Genomic DNA, 5,268 nt, shown 5'->3' on the forward strand with positions numbered 1-5,268 from the left:
CACGCCCCCTGTATTGGGGAGTGGCAGCATGTCCCCCATCTCTCCCCTCTGTTGTTGTTTTCCTGCTGAATGAAATAATCTGCCCCCCCTGTCTCGACCCAGTCTGGGTCAAAGGCTCCCCTCTCAGCCTGTTGCTGATTGCGCTTGCGGGAGGGGGGTGGGGTGGGGGTGCAAGAGAGAGAGAGAGCAAGCAAGAGAGAATTAGGCACAGATGGCCATGCCTGCGTTCTCCATATTAGAGCCTGCAACAGAAAAAAGGACCTGGGACAATCTAGCTCCTCTTCTGAGAGTGTAATTCAATTGAGATATCAATGGAATCATAGTCAACTGTAGGTGTATCTGTGTTTAAAGGATTATCAAAACACTAAGTGTATTCTTTAAGATACGGGAAGTCTTGTTTCAAGTGGATCTGCATCTTAAAGATTATGCATGGATTGCACGTAACATTAATAGTGTAGTCTACCCCTTCAGATTAAGAGGTCACAAGCAAGCAGTCAGGGTTAATCTGTTATCTCACAATTTGAATATTGTTCTAGACATTTTTGTTGATGACAAATGTAAAGGCTATACAAGATTTGATCGCATTGCCCTGACAGATGGCTATACACCGTTTGGAAATACAACATGACTTAATTTTCAGAAACAGTAATTATAGTATAATAATAACTCAATTATTTAAAGTTCAAGAAGGACCTGTAATAGCAGCCGTTACTAAAGCCTGTATTCCGACATTTCACACATAACCTAGGCTACTTTATTCGCATGTACGCGAATGAATACTTCGATTCAAATGTTTAATTAATTTCGCTATTTGGATTTTTAAGACACCTGAAACATTTACACTCGCACAATAGGCCATAAAAAGCTAATCGTTACCATTAACGATAAGGTTATGTGCATATCATAGGCTACAAAAGAGTTTAAATGGCTAAGACAGAGGATGAAAAGGTGCCTATTTGAAGGACATTGCACTGGCTCATCCCTGGCACTACAATTCCATTTGTTTGAACAATTACAAAACATATGAATAATTTGAAGCGTGCCAGCCTTTCCGTCCAACGAGAATGAATAAAAGTTTTCATTGTAAAGCACTCGCAGGCTGACGTCACTTTGGTTCCTTGAAGTGAAGCAGAATAAACCTTGGGAAGAGACTCCTTCAATCTGCTGTTCGTAACTAACACACACAGTCACTCACACCGAGACTCAATTACTGCCCAATTCCCCTCTTTATCATCTCCTCCTGCGACCGGTCTCTTACGAAACCAAATCGAAAAGGAAAAGAAAGCGCAACGTAAAACGAAGTATTACACATAGCGAAATCAAAGGGAATAACTTCAAGTGTGAAAACTACGGTAAGTTATATTTATTTCAAGGTGGAGGTTGCTAGCTAAGGGCGACCAGTTACTACACCGAAGAATCAATGTTGTGTTGCTGGCTGGCTTGATTTCTTTAGCGAGTGAGCTAGCTAGCTCGTTAGTTTCTTTCGCGAGGTACGGACCAATCTTAAAAGCATGAGCTGCAGGTTTAGTCTAAACTTGGCAAAATCTAGAAACGAATCTTAAAGTGACAAGTCAGTGGATTTCGCACCTTGACTATTTAAATGTAAAACTTCAAGATTGGTCGAAGTGTTGCTGCTGTGGCTAGAGCCGAGGTTGTGACTTGGGCTGTAGGATACCCGTCTTTGTGTCCTCTCTCTCGTGCGGTTTAATTGATCTATTTTCAAATAAAAACTGTCAAAAATAATTTTTGGCATCCAAACATTTTTGAGAGAGAGAGAGTACTTACGTACAGTTACGCTAGATGTGTGGATGGCTGTGTATGGTTTTAAATTAAGTATACGAAATGCTGGAGTCAGTTTGAAGGTAGAGCAGCAGAAGCTACCTTTGGTCTATTTAATGTCCGTCTCACAGATGATGGCAAAAGCTAACAGCTCTTCACTGAGAAAACAAGATAAAAACTATTAAATGTTATGTTGTATATTTTACGAGATGGTTTTGTAGACAACGTTAACCGTGTTTCTAAGGCATTTTTGTATAAAATCCGCTCATCGGTGAGGGCAGTCCGCTGTTTTGACTTGAGGTTTTCTTTGCTCTTATCTTTGTTGCTTCCTTAAAGAGAAGCGGCTGCTGCCTGGCCGAGTTGTTGAAATTTATCCCTTTGTGTATATTACAATATCCTCCATTTTTCTGCCCTCTAAACAACAAGCCTCTCGCCATCTTGGTTAATTTGAACTCGCCGGTCTTTTCGCTACAATCGAAAGCATACGAATCCATGTTTTTACAGACAGAAAGTTAAGAATTGTCTCGAGCAGGAGCGATGACGTCATGTGAAGTTTAAGCAAAATGTTGCGTTATTCACGGAAAGCATGGGCATTGATGTTAAAACAACATCGCCAGATAAGGGATACTTTAAATAAATACACGAACGGCGAGGGGGTGTTATTGCGGGCTTGGCCTCACGGAAAGCTGTAATTTAAGATTTAAATGTGACGTGTGTATAATTTTAACAGCCTATGCTCTGGGTGGACAGGTGGACAGACAAGAGCAAGCACTAACTGTTAATGTTAGTCTGGCCTTTTTTTCTTGTTTTTGTCTGCTGGCAGATGGTTGCATTGTTAGTTAGAAATGAAAAGTTGTAAAGCTGCATACTGTTTTTGTCTAGTTATGAATTACTTAAAAAGTATAAACAAACGACTGCAATCCGTAAAACGTTTTTTCAGAAACGTCCTTGGTGCACTTGTTGAGTGAATTTTTGGTCAACGACAATAAGAAGGATATGCTTTTGTTTTTGACAGTTTGTTGATACAAATGCATCTGTTAAACAATATCAATAAAACAAGGGGGTTGCTAAAAGTAAGGAGTAAGTATGAGTTGCTTTAAATTGAGTAAAGTTAAAGAAAAAAAAAGGTTGCCCACGACTATTCTTAATAGTCAGACTTAAGTGTCAGTGATGTCGTCAATCTAAGAACTGACCCTTTTGTTACCAGTGGGTTAGCTCTAGCTTGTCCAGTGGTCAGGCTACCACAACCTCTGCCAAAAAATGAGACAGTCTGCCATGGAGTTATTCGTAGCAGTGGGACGTTGGTAATAAAGAGTGACCAATGGTGATGTTTTTAATTTATGCTGACACACAGGTAGTCATCACATCACATCATTACAAAAGTATAGTCTACCCTTTTTTGTGTTTGCTAGTGTGTGCATTTCGGGATGTAATGGTCGCATTTGTATATGTGGGATCTGTCGCCCACGGGAAACAAAAGTGTCTGCCATATAGCTCTTAAATGAAGTGTTGCGTAACTGACCAATGTTGCTCCCCTAGTCTTAGCCTACATGACACATAGGTGCCTCCCAAACGGAACATGTGCTAGGGGCCCCATTGCCTGAGAGAACTGGGGATGGACACAAATGTTTCTGCCCCTTCAGGCCCCTTTGTGAGGATGTGGATGCCTGCAGAAAAAGCCATGAGTGTATGTGAACAGATGTTTAGCCAAACATCCTGATGACATCTCTCTTTCTCTTTCTATCTCTCTCTCTCTCTCTCCCTCTCTCTCTCTCTCTTTCTATATCTTGTGGGAATGCCATATCTCTATACCCCCCTCTCTCTTGTGGGAATGTCATTGCTCCTTCTGTTTTGCCTTCTCTGTCTTTCTCTGCCTATCTCTCTGTCTCCCACTCTCTCCTTCTTCCTCCCTGCGCTCTCATTGCATCGACTTGACAGCTGCTTGATTTCATGGAACTGCTAAGAAGCCATTAGCGATATCAGTGAATTGAAACGGAACAGTCTCACCCACTCTCCAGTGCCATTACAAATGTCTATTGTTGAGCTTGTGTGAGTGTGCGTGTGTATGTGTGTATATGTGCGTGTGCATATGTGCGTGCATGCGTGTGTGTGTGTGTGTGTGTGTGTTTGTGTGTGTGTGCGTGCGAGCCAGCCACAGCTGAACACACAGTCCTGGACCCACTAATACACGTTCGCGTTGTGTTTCCCTGAGTGCAAACGAGAGAGAGAGAGAGAACCAATCTGTCAGGGCTTGTTTGTGATGTGGGGGTTTGAAGGCGAATGCCTACTGTGCTCTCTCAAGCACACCCAAAGCATAGAGGGGAGGGGGAGAGAGAGAGAGAGGGGAAAAAGAAAGAAAAGAAGAGAAAGAGGGGGGGAAAAACGGATGGATGTCTTTTTCCGTGCCAGATGAGGGTTGGAGGCGTCGCTCCCGTGTCCTGTCGGAGCAGGATGTTGTTTTTCCTCATGGCGAGGTTCAAGGAAAGAACAAGGGAGAGAAAGAAAAGTGGATAGACAGAGCGCGAGAAAAGAGGAGGAGGAAAGAAAGGAACATTAGGCCTGACACAGACCTGATGAGTGCTCTTGAACAGACAAATCTAAAAACCGAGCCACAGACTTATAGCCATCATCCAGTGTTAGGCTGAATCCTGTTTGTCTCATCTTTGCAGAGTTGTAGTCATGCTGAAGAGCTTTGAGTTGGTCCTTGGTGGGGGTTGAGTGTGGGATGGAGTTGGGAGAAGAAGGGGTGATTATAAGCTGATTAGGGACAAATTAGTTTTGAAGAAGTGTCCAGGGATTCCCAAATCCACGAACCTTGGAATAGTGTCTTCTTTGGTTTGTTTTCTCAATTCTGTTGAGGTGGTTGTTGTTTTTAACAAGATAATTTTATCTCAATGTCACCTCTGTGTTGCCAAAGAGTGTGTCATTGATTTAGGTTGTCTTCGTGTTCTTTGCCCCAATACACACCTGGTTTAGCCTAGTTAAAATGGGGCCTAGCACTTTTTCTGATTTAGTTAAAAAAGATTAAAAAAGTGACGGTTGATAACAGTTGATAAAAATCTGTAAAATATCCAAGAATTAAAATACTGTCATTCTACAAAGCCTTTTGCTTTGCAGGATTACATCAGCAGGTGTTGTGACTTTGCTTTAGCACTGGGGCCTCTCCCTTTAACAAGGTTTTGCATTGGCCAGTGCCTGGGATCAGTGGTGGCAGGTGAGACGGACAGGGCTGCGTTGCTGAGTTTGTTTTTTGTGAGGCCTGACACCATCTTAATCAGGATGGGACGTGCAGGACCCATTTTTGGGGCCGCTTGTGGACTCCCACTCGAATCCAGAGGCTGACAAGGCTACATTTAGGCATTTCCCAGAATGCTGTCGGCTGTGGGGGGTATCCTATGAATGTCCTTAAAAAAGAGAGGGGGCTGACTTAATGCCAGTGTTTGTTTGGATAGTTGGAGTATTTTGTATTCATGACATGAAATATTGTTT

General features: G+C 42.5%; 1 protein-coding gene across 11 annotated transcripts in view; it reads left to right on the forward strand.

Annotated features, from left to right (window-relative positions):
• The first annotated feature begins 1,107 nt into the window (after positions 1–1,107).
• The window catches only part of baz2ba (bromodomain adjacent to zinc finger domain, 2Ba), a 92,103-nt gene continuing 87,942 nt past the window's right edge, over positions 1,108–5,268 (forward strand). For 8 of the 11 annotated variants that reach the window (XM_042080104.1, XM_042080106.1, XM_042080102.1 and 5 more), the window contains exon 1: positions 1,109–1,352. The gene's annotated coding sequence lies outside the window, so the exon portion shown is untranslated. Of the gene's footprint in view, positions 1,353–5,268 lie in introns of all 11 variants that reach the window. The other 3 variants (XM_042080098.1, XM_042080099.1, XM_042080101.1) reach the window with 1 other exon arrangement.

Source organism: Alosa sapidissima, chromosome 23 (assembly GCF_018492685.1).
Source record: "Alosa sapidissima isolate fAloSap1 chromosome 23, fAloSap1.pri, whole genome shotgun sequence".
Taxonomy (NCBI): domain Eukaryota; kingdom Metazoa; phylum Chordata; class Actinopteri; order Clupeiformes; family Clupeidae; genus Alosa; species Alosa sapidissima.